This window comes from Schistocerca nitens, unplaced genomic scaffold (assembly GCF_023898315.1).
Source record: "Schistocerca nitens isolate TAMUIC-IGC-003100 unplaced genomic scaffold, iqSchNite1.1 HiC_scaffold_466, whole genome shotgun sequence".
Taxonomy (NCBI): Eukaryota; Metazoa; Arthropoda; class Insecta; order Orthoptera; family Acrididae; genus Schistocerca; species Schistocerca nitens.
The window spans coordinates 3,137,998-3,160,814 of record NW_026045999.1 but is presented as its reverse complement, the minus strand read 5'-3'; the positions used below and the strand labels follow the sequence as shown (position 1 = coordinate 3,160,814).

General features: G+C 41.9%; 1 protein-coding gene across 3 annotated transcripts in view; it reads right to left on the bottom strand.

Moving 5' to 3' along the window:
• The window catches only part of LOC126232226 (nucleolar protein dao-5-like), a 350,086-nt gene that overhangs the window by 143,022 nt on the left and 184,247 nt on the right, over positions 1-22,817 (bottom strand). The gene's annotated exons all lie outside the window — the stretch shown is intronic.

Here is a 22,817-nt window from a genome sequence, read left to right as displayed (position 1 = left end):
CTTGTGGCTGTTTTTCAAAAACTTAGTTTTAACAGTCATTCCCCCTACAGGCAACACCTGCTCTTACTAAATTTGTAATCGCATTAGTGGTTTTCGGCAGCTAAGTGTGCAGCATAAAAGTCTAATAGTCATTGGTTCTGATGTAGCTAGAAAGAATACTTTTTTTACTTTTATTAAAATTCCATATTTATTACCACACAGGAATGTTAATTAACAAATATCATAATTTTTTAAATAAAAATAACATCTCTCTATTCCCAATTACAAAGCCTCAATAACCACCCTTTTGCAGCACGGACTGCTATGAGGTGTGCAGGAAGAGTGTCAATGAGGTTCTGGAAGGTATGAACAGCAATATGGAGCCAAGCTGACTATTTGGTGGTCGCATGTGGTGACTGGTATGAACACAACCCCCCCTCGCCCCCCTCCTCTCACCTCTCATAGTTTGCTGTATGTGAAGGACAATCTAGGAATTACTGCAGGTATTTTGATACGATTTTCAGTAATAGATAAGACCGATTCACAAGGATGGTTTGTGTATACAAAGCACAAAATTTTCACACTCATTGGCTGAACTATGATGGTGTCTGTCGCAAAAGTTGTGCCTCAGAATTTCCCTGATACGTGCTGCTTAAATTGTTTAGTTATATGAAACTAGTTGTCTGGCCAAAGATACTTAAGGCTATCTGTGTGAAAGTGAAGTGGGTGGCTAGTTCACAATAAATTAAAATTTGCTGGAAACAATGGGAAGCATCAAATAGAAAATAAATACTTTTTTCATTTCTGGAGACTGTACAGTATTAATGATGTATATAGTTTTCTTATTTAACAATAAGGTATTTTGCACGTCTGCATCAAATTTTAATTAATTTTCATATGACCAGTCACTAGGAAGAAAAGATGTTAGCTAACAATTCCATTTGTTAATAAATAAGTTTGTAATTTAAATAACAGTAACAAATTGCAACAGTTATGTTAATAGTGTACAACTGTTTGTGCTTAACAGCAATCTGAAATCTTCTTCTCTTCAAAGATTTTTTTTTTCTTTCAGTTTTTGACAATCAAGTCACACTGCTTTTGGCACAAAGCTCCAAATCCTGTAAGTGTGAACAAAGTTGAAGAGGTCCAGTCCATAAGTTCCCCTCTTCTAGTATCCAAACTTCTGTAAATAGTGACTATTTACAACATTAGAAGACTATTTACAACACATCTGTGGGGAAAGCTTGAAGAGTCACTTCCAAACTTCTATTTTAAAAACAATACACAAAATGCTACAGAGTGAAAATTCATTCTGTGGCCAAGACATTTCTCCCCAATATTCTTTCCTCCAGGAATGCTAGTCCTGTAAGGCATGCAGGGGAACTTCTATAAAGTTCAGTAGCCACTCTTGAAGGAAGGTTGAGAATTGTAACTAGATAGCACAGTTTTTATATCATTCACTTGGTAATTTCACTAGCATTCTGAACCTTTTTCTAGGCAGTGTTATTTTCTGACAGATATGGTGAACAAAAATTGACTACTTTTGCAAACAGTTCATTGTTTCGGTCAGAATTATTAAATATTTGATGGTGACTACCACAAGTTATGTTAAGATGATCAGGAACAGATGTCAAGTGCTGGGTTCGAATCGATTAGACAGGAGTTAAAAAACAGATCTTTTACAAAAGCTTTTGGCCGAAAGACTTTCTTCTGAAGTAGAAAACAACACTCTTTCACACACGACCACTGTCGGTCTGTGAGTTGAGCTCGTGTGAATGTGTACGTGTCTTTTACTTCAGAAGAACACCTTTTGGCCGAAAACGTATAGCAGTCTTTTCGTTATGCTAGTCTGTGAATCAACATCTCCTTTATATGGTGAGCAGCCACCTATCACTTCCATACAGTTGTCGTCAGTCAGTCCTGGACTTCCCCCTTTTTTGATCATTTACCAAAGTCAGCTGATGGAAGAATTCAAATTGTTAAGATTTCAAACATCACGGAATAGGGTCAGACTGATGTATGTACTTTAAATTTCTTTTTCTTTTCTTCTATTTGCTTATTATGCTTAATTGTGATCAGTCATGTGTTTAACATACGGTCTGTAAGCAGGAAAGTGTTCCAAAATCTTTCATTCTAATCAAATAAATAAAAAAATTGGTATTTATTAAGGATTTCAGTACTGCTTCAATTTGGGCTTTTAAGAAAATCCTATTCACTTTTAACTCAAAACCTGCTTACATCTACATATACAGGATGTTATACCACACTTTGGGAGGTGGTAATACAGATCAAAATAAGAACTTAAGGCCACTAATTGTGGGCTTTAAAATGCATACCTCAAGAGCTATGTGCTTTTATTGGTCTTCATTACAGTGAAACATATTCATTCTTCTGCGAGCTCTTTGCTATTAGAATGACCTACACAATCAGTAAAGACGCAATTCACTTAAGATTTATTGTTACAACAGCACAATGGGGTGATTACATTTACAAATCAATAGCACAGGCAGTTCCTAGGTACCAGATATTGACCCACGCCGTAACACCCACACTAGTACACGGCGTAGCCTCGACAGGTGCTGACTCTGGCACCCAGTTGATAGTACAGGTAGTGAGTACTGTCCCGGGATACATTACGCCACACCTGCTCAACCTGTTGACACAGTCCCGTAAGAGCAGTCGGCCGAGGAGTCGCTCGTCGTGTTCGGTAACAGAGAAGTCCAGAGGTCACGCCGGCCAGGGAAGTTTCGGCACGTCTCGCGGAGCACGTCGAGTTTCATGAGCAATGTGTGGGTGAGCGTAATGGTGTCGGAACAACACGTCACCACCTCGTTGCAAGAAAGGCGAAAAATGGGTCTATCGACATTCTGCACATACTCGATGCTGATTAGCATCTCCACCAGAAACACCAAAGGCGAGTAAGAATTGTACCTTACGGCACCCCAGACCGTAAGGACTGGGACGCGGCCAGTGTGTGCGGGACAAATACAGCCTACGAGACAGCGCCGACCGGGTCTGTGTCGTACGCACAAACGACCGTCCCTCGCATGCAGGAAGAATCTGCTTTCACTGCTCAAAACCACAGGACGCTATTCCACCTTCCGAACGATCCTCTGACGGCACCAGTCGACCTGCGCGTGTCGATGCTGCAGCACGGGTGGAGCGCGGGCTGGAGACGTGTGCACGCCCACTGTCCTGCTGCGAATAATCGGTTTGCGACAGGTCGCGTCGACGTCACGGCTGACAAGACCTCTTACGTGTGCTGTGGTAGCTGTACGCTTCCCTTATGATGCGGAGACCCTGGCGAGTGTCTGTGCTCCGTGCATGTCCACAACCCGATCTACGGGTGTGGAAACATTCACGAGGCAATGACATCGGCACCATTGCACAACAGATGCAGCACGTACGACTCGTGTGGCAACTCGCCGAAAGGACCGTCCGACCACTCGGATGGCCACATTTGACCCCAGTCGAACTCACTAAGTCGGCTGTAAGGAGCACGAGCGCATCTCCGTGGCGCGGTCGCCCGTTTCCTTCGCACATTTCCACCGTACAGCCTTCTGACTGTGAGAATTCCCTCTTAAAGGATAGTGAAGTTTCTAGTCGATCGACAAATTCCCCAAGTTCGGCTCAGTTCAGCTTGCAGGGATAATATAGCACTAAGAGAGAAAAAGCAGCCGGCTGTCATACGTTTAGCATTTACAGGAAATGTAATGTCGGTGGCATTCGTTATGTCACATAAAAAAAAAAATTACATATATATTTTATTTTTAATTTATCAGCATCCTTCTTTCTCTCAGGGATATTGTCTTTTCTTATCACTTTTACTTACGTGCATAAGTAAATATGAAACGGGTTCTTGAAGGGCCTCAGTTATTCATGTACCAACTTTAGATTTTGAACGTGATTACTAAAATATAGTTGCCATTAACTGAATTGAATGTAATTTTGTTAATTTCTATTTATTGATTGCAAAGCAAGGCTTGAGAGAATTTCGATTGTTGCCGTGGAGCAGCCAAGGTAAAACTTAACCGAACTCACGGAATCTGTATAGTTTAAAAACATGAACTTTACGTAAATTAATTATCTGTTGCGATTTAAAAAGGTTCATATAAGGAAATCTCTCGCATTTACAGTTACTGTTAACACTTTGAAAAATAGATTAATACTTCGGCGCGTAATGGCCGACCAGAGGCAGCATCGGAAGATGAGCTTCTTGCAGCGCAAATTACTGAAATGCTTATTAAAAATAATTAGCCACTGCGGGCATTTGAAGTGACAACTATTACAAAGAAATTCATTTTGTAATAATAACAATAAGTTTATTTAAGCAGAAATACTAATAACTTACATAAAATATGTGTAGCTGCTCAATGGCTGCCTTCCGTATAGCAAAACAAAACAGTGTGTCTACCACAAAATATGTCCTTCCTCCTCGGCCGTACAATCGCGTCTCTTTCTATCCTTTTTTTATTATCAAAGACATTAAATAAAGATGCTATCGCTGCATATCAGTTGTTTCAAGAACATTAACTATATCTTTTACACTAATTATGTTCATAAAATACGTAAAATACGATTTACAACTGCTAAAAATGTCAATATTTATGTGACGCACCGTCACAGAAACCAGTAGCTACATACCTTGTTAGTCATGCGCAATTCAACCATCCATCTAAGTATAAAAAGTCCTATTTTTTGCTCAATGATACATAGGCTCTTAAAGACGCCATTGCAATGGAGCACCATTAGGCAAGAGAGAGAGATGTTCTCAAGCATACTGCCTGTAGCAATGGTTATGATGCAGGCATGGTAGACACATTGTATACAAAAATTTAAAAAAAGCAGGGATAAGAAGGAAAGGCCATCTAACAATAGTAGGGGTAAAAAGTATGTTCCAATGACATATCAAGGCCCGTTGTCTAACAAAATAGACCGACAGTTTCGTAAGTTCGGTGTGGTCTTGTCATTCAGCACAATAAATAGTTTGCACTTGAAACATAGGCATATGACTGAAGACAGCACCAATAAATTTAGAAACACAGGGGTATACAGATTACAATGTGGCGGGTGTGAAGGCTTTTACGTGGGGCAAACGGGGAGACCGATTTTTACGTGCTTTCGTGAACACACGAGTGCCCACAATAAGTCCGCTTCGGGTGACCATCTGCGGGACTCTGATCATAAAATTACTGATATGCAACAAGGTATGAAAATCTTGCATAAAGCATCTAAAGGAACCAAACTCAACGTTTTGGAAAACATCGAAATTTACAAAAACAGAAAAAGGTTTCCGAGCAAATTGTTGAACGACCAATTAGATTCGGCGGACTATAATTTCTTAGAGACCCTGTGCGGCGTATTCACAAACTATGATGATGAGTTTTGTGTATCTGTTATGCTCGGAAAACCACATAAAAAGTACTGCTAAAAAACTTTTCTGATCTGGCCTCCTGTAATTTCATGTGCCTATGCAGGTTTTCATAGTTGATCCGTACTACGTTCATAATGAGTGTATAGTTGGGGAGAGCCTTTTATAGCACGTTACTACTGTATTTACTCGAATCTAAGCTGCACTTTTTTCCGGTTTTTGTAATCCAAAAAAACCGCCTGCGGCTTAGAATCGAGTGCAAAGCAAGCGTAAGTTCTGAAAAATGTTGGTGGGTGCCGCCACAACTAACTTCTGCCGTCGAATATATGTAGCGCTAATCAGGCATGCTTTGTAGGCACAAAGATAAATACTGGCAACAAAACCTCTGCGTCAGTAAAAAAAAAAAAAAAAAAAAAAAAAAAAAAAAAAAAAAAAAAAAAAAAAAGGTGGAAGACGAGCTTTTTTTCCTCCGCCCTGAGTTTCGACCACTGCGTTTTGGTACATTATCCAACGAAGTAAATACAAATTCCATGTAGCAGCATTTCAATATACTACGAAAATCCGACGGGCAAGACTGTTTGGGATGTTTGTCAATATGGCCAACTCTACGTTCTGAATTTTTTCCTACCTGTGAGAAGAGATGGTTGCTAATAGGAACTTTTATGAATTGTGAATCAAAGACAGTATTCTCTTCACCATAAGAATAATACGAATATAAACATTTTGCTATGTATTCTTTCGTGTTTGCTGCTATCTCATTTAAATCCTGTCTGCCTAATAAACTACGAAACTAGAGTGAGACAACAGCAAACGCGGAAGAATATATATATATCATGTTATGTTTATATCCATATTATTCTTATGCCTAATAGTGATACAGCCAGAAATGAAACACGGCAATTGACTAGATTTTTAAATCTAAGATGACTAATTTCTGTGCAGAATGTAATGTACTAAAGAGGCGCCTGCAAAGATTTTCAAACGGAGAAAATTTTTCCCTAAACTCTCGTTCAGAACATCTTCTATCATACACAGTCTATTATTTGGTTCTTATTGATCATTATCAAAGAAAGCAGCAGTGTAAGTAACAACAAATAGCAGTCTCATGCCACTGTATCGCTAATGAGATGATTCCTCTCTCTTTTTTTTTAAATTGTAAGCGGCGGTAGCGCGCACAAAAGCAAGCCATGCCGCGAGTGGCGACAGGCCGTAAACACGCACTATCAGAATGACGTAAACACCTATAACAAAGAAAACGGTGCTTATCAGATCAAAGAAAAATAAGCAATCAATTCAAACCAGACGAAGCACGTGAAAAAGGAAGGGTACCCGTATAAAGACGGACGGAGTGCCTGACACATAGCAATGGCTACCTGGTAAAGTTTAACTGCTATGCTTACTACTCGAACCAAACTACTGTAGCTGTATTGTCATTCATTCGACGTAAATTGTGTCTCATATTACAATGGACCAACTTTGTTTCGATATGGAGGTGTGGCCTAAAACTTTTCTCTCCCCTTGAAGTTTGAGTCTCAAATTTCAGGTGCGGCTTAGATTCGAGTAAATACGGTACCTTTTTTTTTTTTTTAACCTAAGACTGTAGTGCCCAGACAGGTAAAGCCCAGCATATAGGTTTTAATCACTCGTCACATTGTATCTAAGTCGTTTTATGAACAGCTTCCTGACTTCCATATACGAATAAGGGTAAATTATAATATGTAGTTCTGTATGGCGCTAATATGGATAATGTTTTTACTCTGTAATTGACATACTTCATAGTATGTATAGTATGCATAGCATGTAAAGTAAGTGTACACGAAAGTGTTCTTTGCATGGGTATTTGATTAGCATTAATAGTAAAGTTGTATTGTAGTAGTAATGAGTGGTTATACCGTGGGGCTGAATGTGCACTGCTGGGACAGTGCTATCTAGTGGCCGGTTGTGAACCACTAGAATTGCAGCAGGCAAACCGGTGCGGAATAGGGAAGTGTGATGCCGACCGTTGTAGTCGAGCAGCGGTCACGTACTAAATAGTTTTATCTTGTGGCTTCGGTTTTACATATCTGATGGAAAAGAATGACCATGAGAGCAGTTGTTTTTTATTTTTGTGACAATGATTTTGTATCAGCTGGTTTGCCTCATGTATTGTTATATCCAAACAGTTTATAAATGTTAAGCTACATTCAGGTATGTAGTACTGTACTAATAGTAATGTATATAGCGTAACTCATGTAAGTTCTCCCTCAAACCTGTCATGTTATATCTTCACAGATCCGATGATAGCACCTTTAGTGTCTTGAAACCGGTTATCTAGTTAAGAGTATTTAAGCGAGCTTGGCTTTTGAATTATTTCTCCAAGATTTAAGTGTAGCTCTTCAGGCTTTCCCGGCGATCTAATGACGTCTTGGGTTGCTGCGTGTTCTGCCGGATATTAACGTTGTTCTTGCACGATATTTTGGTAACGCAGCTCGTAACCTTCTACATCTACATCCATACTCCGCAAGCCACCTGATGGTGTGGCGGAGGGTACCCTGAGTACCTCTATCGGTTCTCCCTTCTATTCCAGTCTAGTATTGTTCGTGGAAAGAAGGATTGTCGGTATGCTTCTGTGTGGGCTCTAATCTCTCTGATTTTATCCTCACGGTCTCTTCGCGAGATATACGCAGGAGGGAGCAATATACTGCTTGACTCCTCGTTGAAGGTATGTTCTCGAAACTTCAACAAAAGCCCATACCGAGCTACTGAGCGTCTCTCTTGTAGTCTTCCACTGGAGTTTATCTATCATTTCAGTAATGCTTTCGCGATTACTAAATGATCCTGTAACGAAGCGAGCTGCTCTCCGTTGGATCTTCTCTCTCTCTTCTATCAACCCTATCTGGTACGGATCCCACACTGCTGAGCAGTTTTCGAGCAGTGGGCGAACAAGCGTACTGTAACCTACTTCCTTTGTTTCCAAACTGCATTTCCTTAGGATTCTTCCAATGAATCTCAGTCTGGCATCTGCTTTACCGACGATCAACTTTATATGATCATTCCATTTTAAATCACTCCTAATGTGTACTCCCAGATAATTTATGGAATTAACTGCTCCCAGTTGCTGACCTGCTATATTGTAGCTAAATGATAAGGGATCTTTCTTTCTGTGTATTCGCAGCACATTACACTTGTCTACATTGAGATTGAATTGCCATTCCCTGCACCATGCGTCAATTCGCTGCAGATCCTCCTGCAATTCAGTACAATTTTCCATTGTTACCACCTCTTGATACACCACAGCATCATCCGCAAAAAGCCTCAGTGAACTTCCGATGTCATCCACAAGGTCATTTATATATATTGCGAATAGCAACGGTCGTACGACACTCCCCTGCGGCACACCTGAAATCACTTCGGAAGACTTCTCTCCATTGAGAATGACATGCTGCGTTCTGTTATCTAGGAACTCTTCAATCCAATCACACAATTGGTCTGATAGTCCATATGCTTTGACTTTGTTCATTAAACGACTGTGGGGAACTGTATCGAACGCCTCGCGGAAGTCAAGAAACACGGCATCTACCTGTGAACCCGTGTCTATGGCCCTCTGAGTCTCGTGGACGAATAGCACGAGCTGGGTTTCACACGATCATCTTTTTTGAAATCTGTGTTGATTCGTACAGATTAGATTTCTAGTTTCCAGAAAAGTCATTATACTCGAACATAATACGTGTTCCAAAATTCTACAACTGATCGACATTAGAGATATAGGTCTATAGTTCTGCACATCTGTTCGACGTCACTTCTTGAAAACGGGGATGACCTGTGCACCTTCATCAGGTGCGACCTGAGACTGCTCCTCGAGTGGACCTGGCCCTGTCTGTGGCCTTCCCCCTCCACCAGCAGTTGCAGGCGTTCCTTCTGCGGTCCGCGCCTGCTCGCTGCAACCTGCTGCCGTCCGCTGCCATTCTGAGCGTTCCCTCTTTGGCCCAGTGTGTTTGGAGTTCCGTCTGGGTTGCCAGGCGTTTCTCCCTGCGGTGCTTTCCTGCTCACTGTGGTCTTCTGGACGTGGCAGAGGAAGTCCGCCAAGACACTTGCAGGGCTCTAACCGACGCAAGGCCTCCAAAATCGAACATCACAACTGAAGAGACGCACGCACTCACGAAGCTCTTGAAGACGACAGTACTGTAGTACTGCCGGCACGCAGAGGGAATTCTACAGTCGTTCTGCAGCGGGTGGATTACGGTGAGAAAAAATACACCAACTTCTGAGGAAACCTGCATATAGAACCTCGGAGTGTGACCCCACAGCCTTGAGATACTAGCCAAGGGCTGCCTGAAGGTTGCACCTAATCGCTGTAGGCAGAGGGAGCACTTGTGCAATGTGGACCAGTTTTGATGCCACATGTTGTTGTTGTTGTGGTCGTCAGTCCTGAGACTGGTTTGATGCAGCTCTCCATGCTACTCTATCCTGTACAAGCCTCTTCATCTCCCAGTACCTACCGCAACCTACATCCTTCTGAATCTGCTTAGTGTACTCATCTCTTGGTCTCCCTCTACGATTTTTACCCTCCACACTGCCCTCCAATACTAAATTGGTGATCCCTTGATGCCTCAGAACATGTCCTACCAACCGATCCCTTCTTCTAGTCAAGTTGTGCCACAAACTTCTCTTCTCCCCAATCCTATTCAATACTTCCTCATTAGTTATGTGATCTACCCATCTAATCTTCAGCATTCTTCTGTAGCACCACATTTCAAAAGCTTCAATTCTCTTCTTGTCTAAACTATTTATCGTCCATGTTTCACTTCCATACATGGCTACACTCCATACAAATACTTTCAGAAATGACTTCCTCACACTTAAATCTATACTCGATGTTAACAAATTTCTCTTCTTCAGAAACGCTTTCCTTGCCATTGCAAGTCTGCATTTTATATCCTCTCTACTTCGACCATCATCAGTTATTTTGCTCCCCAAATAGCAAAATGCCTTTACTACTTTAAGTGTCTCATTTCCTAATCTAATTCCCTCAGCATCACCCGACTTAATTCGACTACATTCCATTACCCTCATTTTGCTTTTGTTGATGTTCATCTTATATCCTCCTTTCAAGACACTATCCATTCCATTCAACTGTTCTTCCAAGTCTCTTGCTGTCTCTGACAGAATTACAATGTCATCGTCGAACCTCAAAGTTTTTATTTCTTCTCCATGGATTTTAATACCTACTCCGAAGTTTATTTTGTTTCCTTTACTGCTTGCTCAATATACAGATTGAATAACATCGGGGATAGGCTACCGCCCTGTCTCACTCCCTTCCCAACCACTGCTTCCCTTTCATGCCGCTCGTCTCTTATAAGTGCCATCTGGTTTCTGTACAAATTGTAAATAGCCTTTCGCTCCCTGTATTTTACCCCTGCCACCTTCAGAATTTGAAAGAGAGTATTCCAGTCAACACTGTCAAAAGCTTTCTCTAAGTCTACAAATGCTAGAAACGTAGGTTTGCCTTTCCTTAATCTTTCTTCTAAGATAAGTTGTAAGGTCAGTACTGCCTCACGTGTTCCAGTGTTTCTACGGAATCCAAACTGATCTTCCCCGAGGTTGGCTTCTACTAGTTTTTCCATTCGTCTGTAAAGAATTCGTGTTAGTATTTTGCAGCTGTGACTTATTAAACTGATTGTTCGGTAATTTTCACATCCGTCAACACCCACTTTCTTTGGGATTGGAATTATTATATTCTTCTTGAAGTCTGAGGGTATTTCGCCCGTTTCATACATCTTGCTCACCAGATGGTAGAGTTTTGTCAGGACTGGCTCTCCCAAGGCCGTCAGTAGTTCCAATGGAATGTTGTCTACTCCGGAGGCCTTGTTTCGACTCAGGTCTTTCAGTGCTCTGTCAAACTCTTCACGCAGTATCGTATCTCCCATTTCATCTTCATTTACATACTGTTCCATTTCCATAATATTGTCCTCAAGAACATCGCCCTTGTATAGACCTTCTATATACTCCTTCCACCTTTCTGCTTTCCCTTCTTTGCTTAGAACTGGGTTTCCATCTGAGCTCTTAATGTTCATGCAAGTGGTTCTCTTAACTCCAAAGGTGTCTTTAATTTTCCTGTAGGCAGTATCTATCTTACCCCTAGTGAGATAAGCCTCTACATCCTTACATTTGTCCTCTAGCCATCCCTGCTTAGCCATTTTGCACTTCCTGTCGATCTCATTTTTGAGACGTTTGTATTTCTTTTTGCCTGCTTCATTTACTGCATTTTTATATTTTCTCCTTTCATCAATTAAATTCAATATATCTTCTGTTACCCAAGGATTTCTACTAGCCCTCATCTTTTTACCTACTTGATCCTCTGCTGCCTTCACTACTTCATCCCTCAAAGCAACCCATTCTTCTTCTACTGTATTTCTTTCCCCCATTCCTGTCAATTGTTCCCTTATGCTCTCTCTGAAACTCTCTACAACCTCTGGTACTTTCAGTTTATCCAGGTCCCATCTCCTTAAGTGTTAGCTATGATTAAGTTGTGCTCTATGCAAAATTCTACCAGGCGACTTCCTCTTTCATTTCTTGGCCCCAATCCATATTCACCTACTACGTTTCCTTCTCTCCCTTTTCCTACTACCGAATTCCAGTCACCCATGACTATTAAATTGTCATCACCCTTCACTATCTGAAGAATTTCTCTTATTTCATCATACATTTCTTCAATTTCTTCGTCATCTGCAGAGCTAGTTGGCATAAAAACTTGTACTACTGTAGTAGGCGTGGACTTCGTATCTATATAGGCCAAAATAATGCGTTCACTATGCTGTTTGTAGTAGCTTACCCGCATTCCTATTTTCCTATTCATTATTAAACCTACTCCTGCATTACCCCTATTTGATTTTGTGTTTCTAACTCTGTAGTCACCTGACCAGAAGTCTTGTTCCTCCTGCCATCGAACTTCACTAATTCCCACTATATCTAACTTTAACCTATCCATTTCCCTTTTTAAATTTCCTAACCTACCTGCCCGATTAAGGGATCTGACATTCCACACTCCGATCCGTAGAACGTCAGTTTTCTTTGTCCTGATAAAGACAGCCTCTTGAGTAGTCCCCACCCGGAGATCCGAATGGGGGACTATTTTACCTCCGGAATATTTTACCCAAGAGGACGCCATCATCATTTAACCATACAGTAAAGCTGCATGCCCTCGGGAAAAATTATGGCTGTAGTTTCCCCTCGCTTTCAGCCGTTCGCAGTACCAGCACAGCAAGGTCGTTTTGGTTAGTGTTACAAGGCCAGATCAGTCAATCATCCAGACTGTTGCCCCTGCAACTACTGAAAAGGCTGCTGCCCCTCTTCAGGAACCACACGTTTGTCTCGCCCCTCAACAGATACCCCTCCGTTGTGGTCGCACCTACGGTACGGCCATCTGTATCGCAGAGGCATGCAAGCCTCCCCACCGACGGCAAGGTCCACGGTTCATGGGGTAACGATTAAGAAACTCAACGCGTTGAAGTGTGTCCTGGCGGTGCAGGAGGTTCCGACAGATGTCATCACGGATCAGGGCTCTTCTGAAGGAGGTGGGGATGCCCGATAAGATAATCAGACATCTCCGAGCAAAAGCACCAGTACCACCTAGACCGTATGGTTTGCCTAAAATACGCAAGGAGGGCATGCCCCTAAGCCCAATTGTCAGTAATATTGGGGCACCTATGTATGCAACAGCCAAGTACTTGAAAGATCTGCTATCTCCGCGTGTGGGGACATGTGTTCACCACATCCAAAACTCAGAAGACTTCCTGCAATGCCTGAAGCAACTACCGTATTTACTCGAATCTAAGCCGGACTTTTTTTCCGGTGTATGTAATCCAAAAAACCGCCTGCGGCTTAGAATCGAGTGCAAAGTAAGCGGAACTTCTGAAAAATGTTGGTAGGTGCAGCCACAACTAACTTCTGCCGTCGAATACATGTAGCGCTATACAGGCATGCTTTGCAGCCACAAAGATAAATAGTGGCGCCAAAACCTCTGCGTCAGTAAATAAATTTTTTTTAAAAAAAGGTGGAAGACGAGCTTTTTCCTTTGCCCCGAATTTCGACCACTGCATTTTCATACATTATCCCTCGAAGTAAATACAAATTCCGTATTGTTCATCTTCGAATGTTGTAGCGTTTCAATGTAGTACGAAAATCCGACTGGCAAAACTGTTTGGGATGTTTGTCAATATGGCCAACTCTACGTTCTGAATTTTTTCCTACCTGTGAGAAGAGATGGTTGCTAGTAGGAACTTTCATGAATTGTGAATCACATGCAATATTCTCTTCACCATAAGAATAATACGAATATAAACATTTTGCTATGTATTCTTTCGTGTTTGCTGCTATCTCATTTAAATCCTGTCTGCCTAATAAACTACGAAACTAGAGTGAGACAACAGCAAACGCGGAAGAACATACATATCACGTCATGTTTATATTCGTATTATTCTTATGCGTAATAGTGATACAGTCAGAAATGAAGCACAGCAAGTGACTAGATTTTTAAATCTAAGATGATTAATTTCTGTGCAGAATGTAATGTACTAAAGAGGCGTCTGCAAAGATTTTCAAACTGAGAAAATTTTTCGCTTAACTCTCGTTCAGAACATCTTCAATCATACGCAGTCTATTATTTGGTTCTTGTTGATCATTATCACAGAAAAGAAGCACTGTAACAAACAACAAATAGCGGTCTCTTGCCATTATTTCGCTAATGAGACGATTCCTCTCTCTCTTTTTTAATTGTAAGCGGCGGTAGCACACAGAAAAGCAAGCCATGCCGCGAGCGGCGACAGGCCGTAAACACTCATTAGAATGCGAGAAACAATGCACGACACAGTACAGTAATGCATCTTCAGCTTAGAGTGACGTAAACGCCTATAACAAAGGAAACAGCGCTTATCAGATCAAAGAAAAATAAGCAGTCAATTCAAACCAGACGAAGCACGTGAAAAAGTAAGGGTACCCGTATAAATACGGACGGACCGCCTGACGCATAGCAATGGCTACCTGGTAAAGCTTAACTGCTAAGCTTACGACTGGAACCAAACTACTGTAGCTGTATCGTCATTCATTCGACCTAAATTGTGTCTCATATTACAATGCACCAACATTGTTTCGATTTGGAGGTGCGGCCTAAAACTTTTCTCTCTCCTTGAATTTTGAGTCTCAAATTTCAGGTGCGGCTTAGATTCGGGAATTTTTTTTCCTTGATTTCGAGTCTCATTTTTCAGGTGCGGCTTAGAATCGAGTGCAGCTTAGATTCGAGTAAATACGGTACGCATAACAGATTCTGACATCGTGGTTAGTTTTGATGTGGTATCATTGTTCACTAGTGTCCCACTGAAAGACTCACTAGAGCTGATTGTGGATAAATTTGATGGGGCTCCGTTGGCCCTGTTCAGGCATACACTGACATCCACCTATTTCCTGTGCGGGAACCGATATATCGACTAAACTGAAGGTGTAGCTACGGGTAGCCGCTTGTCGCCTGTGGTTGCCGACACGTTTATGGACAGATTTGGGGAGAGGGCACTAGAGACAGACAGATATAATAAACCCACACGTTTTTTCAGGTACGTGGATGACACCTTCGTGATCTGCCCTCGTGGGAAGGACAGGCTCAATGAGCTCCTCAAACATCTTAACTCCTGCCACCCAAATATCAAGTTCACCATAGAACTGGAGAAGAATGCCCAGCTGCCGTTTCTGGATTTGCTAGTTAAAAGGAAAGCAGATGGATCAATTGGCCACAGTGTGTCGATGGGTGGAGGTTACACTCGACAACCGAGCTGGGTTAATAATTGGCTCCTTTTACCGACCTCCCGACTCAGCAGCGTTAGTGGCAGAACAACTGAGAGAAAATTTGGAATACTTTTCACATAAATTTTCTCAGCATGTTATAGTCTTAGGTGGAGATTTCAATTTACCAGATATAGACTGGGACACTCAGATGTTTAGGACGGGTGGTAGGGACAGAGCATCGAGTGACATTATACTGAGTGCACTATCCGAAAATTACCTGGAACAATTAAACAGAGAACCGGCTCGTGGAGATAACATCTTGGACCGATAACAAACAGACCCGAACTTTTCGACTCTGTAAGTGCAGAACAGGGAATCAGTGATCATAAGGCCATTTCAGCATCCCTGAATATGGAAGTTAATAGGAATATAGAAAAAGGGAGGAAGGTTTATCTGTTTAGCAAGAGTAATAGAAGGCAAATTTCAGACTACCTAACAGATCAAAACGAAAATTTCTGTTCCGACACTGACAATGTTGAGTGTTTATGGAAAAAGTTCAAGGCAATCGTAAAATGTGTTTTAGACAGGTACGTGCCGAGTAAAACTGTGAGGGACGGGAAAAACCCACCGTGGTACAACAACAAAGTTGGGAAACTACTGCGAAAGCAAAGAGAGCTTCACTTCAAGTTTAAATGCAGCCAAAACCTCTCAGACAAACAGAAGCTAAGCGATGTCAAAGTTAGCTTAAGGAGGGCTACGCGAGAAGTGTTCAGTGAATTCGAAACTAAAATTCTATGTACCGACTTGACAGAAAATCCTAGGAAGTTCTGGTCTTACGTTAAACCAGTAAGTGGCTCGAAACAGCATATCCAGACACTCCGGGATGATGATGGCATTGAAACAGAGGATGACACGCGTAAAGCTGAAATACTAAACACCTTTTTCCAAAGCTGTTTCACAGAGGAAGACCGCACTGCAGTTCCTTCTCTAAATCCTCGCACAAACGAAAAAATGGCTGACATCGAAATAAGTGTCCAAGGAATAGAAAAGCAACTGGAATCACTCAACAGAGGAAAGTCCACTGGACCTGACGGGATACCAATTCGATTCTACACAGAGTACGCGAAAGAACTTGCCCCCCTTCTAACAGCCGTGTACCGCAAGTCTCTAGAGGAACGGAGGGTTCCAAATGATTGGAAAAGAGCACAGGTAGTCCCAGTCTTCAAGAAGGGTCATCGAGCAGATGCGCAAAACTATAGACCTATATCTCTGACGTCGATCTGTTGTAGAATTTTAGAACATGTTTTTTGCTCGAGTATCATATCATTTTTGGAAACCCAGAATCTACTATGTAGGAAGCAACATGGATTCCGGAAACAGCGATCGTGTGAGACCCAACTCGTGTTATTTGTTCATGAGACCCAGAAAATATTAGATACAGCCTCCCAGGTAGATGCTATTTTTCTTGACTTCCGGAAGGCGTTCGATACAGTTCCGCACTGTCGCCTGATAAACAAAGTAAGAGCCTACAGAATATCAGACCAGCTGTGTGGCTGGATTGAAGAGTTTTTAGCAAACAGAACACAGCATGTTGTTATCAATGGAGAGACGTCTACAGACGTTAAAGTAACCTCTGGCGTGCCACAGGGGAGTGTTATGGGACCATTGCTTTTCACAATATATATAAATGACCTAGTAGATAGTGTCGGAAGTTCCATGCGGCTTTTCGCGGATGATGCTGTAGTATACAGAGAAGTTACAGCATTAGAAAATTGTAGCAAAATGCAGGAAGATCTGCAGCGGATAGGCACTTGGTGCAGGGAGTGGCAACTGTCCCTTAACATAGACAAATGTAATGTATTGCGAATACATAGAAAGAAGGATCCTTTATTGTATGATTATATGATAGCGGAACAGACACTGGTAGCAGTTACTTCTGTAAAATATCTGGGAGTATGCGTGCGGAACGATTTGAAGTGGAATGATCATATAAAATTAATTGTCGGTAAGGCGGGTACCAGGTTGAGATTCATTGGGAGAGTCCTTAGAAAATGTAGTCCATAAACAAAGGAGGTGGCTTACAAAACACCCGTTCGACCTATACTTGAGTATTGCTCATCAGTGTGGGATCCGTACCAGGTCGGGTTGACGGAGGAGATAGAGAAGATCCAAAGAAGAGCGGCGCGTTCCGTCACAGGGTTATTTGGCTAAACGTGATAGCGTTACGGAGATGTTTAGGAAACTCGAGTGGCAGACTCTGCAAGAGAGGCGCTCTGCATTGCGGTGTAGCTTGCTGTCCAGGTTTCGAGAGGGTGCGTTTCTGGATGAGGTATCGAATATATTGCTTCCCCCTACTTATACCTCCCGAGGAGATCACGAATGTAAAATTAGAGAGATTAGAGCGCGCACGGAGGCTTTCAGACAGTCGTTCTTCCCGCGAACCATACGCGACTGGAACAGGAGAGGGAGGTAATGACAGTGGCACATAAAGTGCCCTCCGCCGCACACCGTTGGGTGGCTTGCGGAGTATAAATGTAGATGTAGATGAAACCCACACACGGTGATTTATATCTGCCGGTCAGCAGCTGTCACCACTCTGCGCAGAAGAACGGGGTTCTTAAGACATTGGTCCATAGAGCACTTATCTTGTCATCTACCACCAGAAATAGAGCATCTTAAAACAGTGTTCTGCAAAAATGGATATACCACCAAACAAATTGAGACGTCACTCCAACCAGTCAGTACGCCACAGGTTCCAGAAGCAGAGCAAGATGAAGCAAAGAAGGTTGCTTATCTACCCTACACTGGTTTCATTTCTGCCAAAATCAGTAGGATCCTCCATAAACACAACATCGAGAGTATTTTCTGTCCATCCGACAAGATTGAGGGACTGGTGGGAAACGTTAAAGACAATCTGGGGTTACGGAAACCGGGCATTTACAATATACCTTGTCAATGTGGCATGTCCTACATTGGCCAGATGACAAGAACAGTGGATATCAGGAACAAGGAACATCGAAGGCACACCTGATTAAGACAGGTGACGAAATAAGCCATTGCTGAACAATGTCTAGAACTATATCGTGCCACGAATTATGATGAAACCAAAATTCTAACACAGACACCCAAATTTTGGGACAGTGTTATAAGGGAATCGATAGAGATAAAAGTGACTAAAAATCTCACGAACCTTGACATGGGGTACCACCTAAGCAGAGCTTGGGATCCTGCACTGAAATTGTTAAAGGAGCAATGGGGACAGCTACAGCACTCCAGGAATAGAAGAACTAAAGGCATGGAAATAGAAAACGATCCCCAGAGAGAGTACTGGGCTCTCCGAACCGAAGACGGAACGACTGGGAGCGGGTCCGACAGGTGCGGACCGTAGAGGGAACACCCAGAACCGCAGCGGACCGAAAACTGAACGGCGATGCTCCATAAGATCACAGTCAGTGGGAGAGGACCACAAGAAGAACGCCTGGCAACCCAGACAGAACTCCAAATGCACCAGGCCAAAGATGGAACACCAAGGAGCAGGTCTGGTGGGCACGGGCCGCAGAGGGAACACTCAGAACAGCAGCGGACCCAAAACGGAATGGCAGCGCACCAGCAAGTTGCACTCAGCGAGCGCGGACCACAAACGGAACACCTGCAACTGCCAGTGGTGGGGGAAGACCACAGACATAAATACTGGACCAGGTCCACTCGAGGAGCAGTCTCAAGTCGCACCTGATGAAGGTTACGAGCTACGTTACCGAAATACCATGCAAGAATGACGCTGATATCCAGCAGAACACCCGACAACCCAAGATGCCAAGATTTAAGTGGTTTGAATGTGGTGTTATAGTTGGAGCACCCAAAAGATTATGTGTAATTGTCTTTTAATTTTGCCTGTCTGCAGCTTAGTATGTCATCTTTACAGTAAGTAGCAATCCATCATTTCCTAAAGTATTGTTAAAATATGCACAGTATTTCACAATGACGTTTCAGCCATACTATAACTGGTAAAACTTTTAAAACAGTGTAAGCAAATTGGGATTATCAAAGTACAACTTGCTTGATTTAGACGCAGAGCAATGTGAATGTGAGTGAAGAATAACCAACACACACACACACACACACACACACACACACACACACACACACACACACACACAAATATCATATTTTATTTTGTAGGTCCTTTTTTCATGTTTTCTCCTTCTTTTCGCAAAGCTATCTCTCTGAATAACCTTCTTCTAGACAGTTCTCAAATGCCTTTCTCACATTTTGACCACAATTGGAAGAAGGTACTGCAGACAGACAGTACACAAACCCTGCCAGGCGATGAGTAAACTCACACATTTTTTCTGTTCTTAAATCTGCAGGATTTGGTTATCTCTTTAATCTCATTTCTGTTTCCGGGCATCAGAAGTCACTGCTGCACTACACTCCTTTTGACAACAACGAATAACAGGCTGTATTTTTTTTCTATTACAATGATTCTTTTCTTATTTTTGTTAACTATTACTGTCATTTCTCTTCTTACTGTCTTTAAAGTCATTCTCTGACTCTGGTGCACTTTTTCACTCATTTTCTACAGCAGTCAACAGTTCCTCCGAATCCAAGGAATCAGAAAGTGACACTGAAACGGTTCGGAAAAGAGTGCACTTAAGTGACACATTTGACTGGAAAGAAACTGATTTCCAGCCGTTAAACCATTACTTTGATGACTCGAATCCAGGACACGAATGTCAACCAGATACTGACCCAAGCATTCTTTCAGTTTTTGTGATATTTATGTCTGAAGAACTATTGGAATTGAAACTTCCTGCCAGATTAAAACTGTGTGCCGACCAAGACTCGAACTCGGGACCTTTGCCTTTAGCGGGCAAGTACTCTACCAACTGAGCTACCCAAGCACGACTCACGCCCCGTCCTCACAGCTTTACTTCTGCCAGTACCTCGTCTCCTACCTTCCAAACTTTACAGAAGCTCTCCTGCGAGCCTTGCAGAACTAGCTGCAGAGTGAAAATCTCATTCTGGAAACATCCCCCAGGCTGTGGCTAAGCCATGTCTCCGCAATATCCTTTCTTTCAGGAGTGCTAGTTCTGCAAGGTTCGCAGGAGAGCTTCTGTAAAGTTTGGAAGGTAGGAGACGAGGTACTGGCAGAAGTAAAGCTGTGAGGACAGGCCGTGAGTCGTGCTTGGGTAGCTCAGTTGGTAGAGCACTTGCCCGCGAAAGGCAAAGGTCCCGAGTTCGAGTCTCGGTCCGCCACACAGTTTTAATCTGCCAGGAAGTTTCATATCAGCGCACACTCCGCTGCAGAGTGAAAATCTCATTCTGGAACTATTGGAATTTATTGCAGAAAAATTGTTCTTATGTTTACACCACAGAAAATACAATACAATCTGTGAATTCTGAACTGCCAAAGTGGAAAGACACTGGATTTCAGGAAATGTATAGTTTTGTTGCTATTTGCCTTCTAATGGTACAAGTTAAGAAGTTAAAATTAAGTGATTATTGGCCCAGAGATACACTTCCGAACACAGCAGTTTTCAGCGAAATTATGTCCCAAGACCATTTTTGTCTACTTCTGAAAATGCTACACTTCAGTGGTAACTCTGCGAGTACTGGACAGACAGTCTACTCAAAATTAGGTAAATTGCTGATGAAGTTCTGAAGACATTTCGTAATTCTTTTCGTCCACATCACAAGCTTTGTATAGATGAAAGGCTCTTGCTGTTCAAAGGATGTTTTATCTTTTAAACAGTTTATTCCAACCAAGCGAAGTAGATTCGGAATAAAGACATTGGTACTGTGTGACCATCAGAGTGGGTATATTTGGAATTTTATTGTATACAGGGTGTTACAAAAAGGTACGGCCAAACTTTCAGGAAACATTCCTCACACACTAAAAGAAAGAAATGGAGCTCCTGCATATTTCAGTCGAAGTGTTCGTACGCTTCTCAACAACAGATTCGGTGACTGACGGATTGGTAGAGGTGGACCAATTCCATGGCCTCCACACTCTCCTGACCTCAACCCTCTTGACTTTCATTTATGGGAGCATTTGAAAGCTCTCGTCTACGCAATCCCGGTACCAAATGTAGAGACTCTTTGTGCTCGTATTGTGGACGGCTGTGATACAATACGCCATTCTCCAGGGCTGCATCAGCGCATCAGGGATTCCGTGCGACGGAGGGTGGATGTGTGTATCCTCGCTAACGGAGGGCATTTTGAACATTTCCTGTAACAAAGTGTTTGAAGTCACGCTGGTACATTCTGTTGCTGTGTGTTTCCATTCCACGATTAATGTGATTTGAAGAGAAGTAATAAAATGAGCTCTAACATGTAAAATAAGCGTTTCCGGACACATGCCCACATAACATATTTTCTTTCTTTGTGTGTGAGGAATGTTTCCTGAAAGTTTGGCCGTACCTTTTTGTAACACCCTGTATACAGGCACAACAGAAATTGGTTTTCACAATTTAGAGAAAAGTGGCAACGTAGTGGCAACTCACAGGACCGTATTTGTAAAGGTATCATATTCTTTATGTCGATAATTGGTACTCCAGCCCAGGCCTGTTCCTCTGGCTTCACAACCACGGAACAGCTGCATAGGCACTGTTCGTAAGAATAGGCGCAACATGCCAAAACTGCAGAAGAAATTAAAACGAGGAGAAACTGAGTTTAAGTCCACTGAGAAGACCCTTGCTATCAAATGGTACGATATGAGAGAGGTGTGCATGTTTACCACAAATCACACAACACAAATGGTTGACACAGAGACGACTGACAGAAATACTGGCAGAAACCACAATGTATTTTAGATTACAATTCAAGTATGGGTGCAGCTGACTGTTGTGACATGTTACTGAGCTCAGTGCGTAATACTGTGAAATGGTACAAGAAATATTTTTTTTCACATTCTTCAAAATGCTCATGCTCTCCACCAGTCAGTAATAGGGCGAAAAATGGCGCTCGCAGTTCGCCAGTGCCGGTCCAAAGGTGGCACAATATCTTTACTGTGGTAAATGTAATTATGCTGAGTACATTGTGCCAGTATAACAAAAGCCATACATTAATCTACATACGATACATTTAAATTATTAACACGTAACAAGGACAGTTACATTCTTTTATCCCTAGTAGTACAAATACAGATCACATTTGGTCTATTTATACAAAACCTGCTTTTCATAACTGATTTCAAATGCCTTTGATCAACAAGAAATAACATGCCATAGTTAAAACTATGTTCTCAGTGCGATTTTTATTGCTTCTTTGCCTGTGTTGTTAGGTAATATTGGAAATTAAACTCGCTGTTCTGGGGATTTGTAAAAAGAAGTATCAAATATAGCCTGCTTTCAACTTTTCATAAAAATCAACATCTTTTCGGCTAATTTGTAGATTATTGGAAAATAGTACGTGAATAAAAATTTTTATTCCATATCTTTGTGCTATCAATCTATTGCACTATAAATGTTTTATAGAACATAATTTTTTCAGCAAAATCAAAATGAAAATACTGCATTTTTGACGGTTTACAAAATCTTCAATTTTGCACTTAATTCATTCAGTACTGGAAAGGGCTATGCAAAAGAAACTTTATATTTGAGAACCTTGTGTTGTTAGGTTACTACATGCCAAGTTTTACATTTGTCATAGCATTAGTCCAGGAGACGCAAGAAGCCAAACTTCAAAATTTTTTTGGGCGCCTATTGTTTTGGCC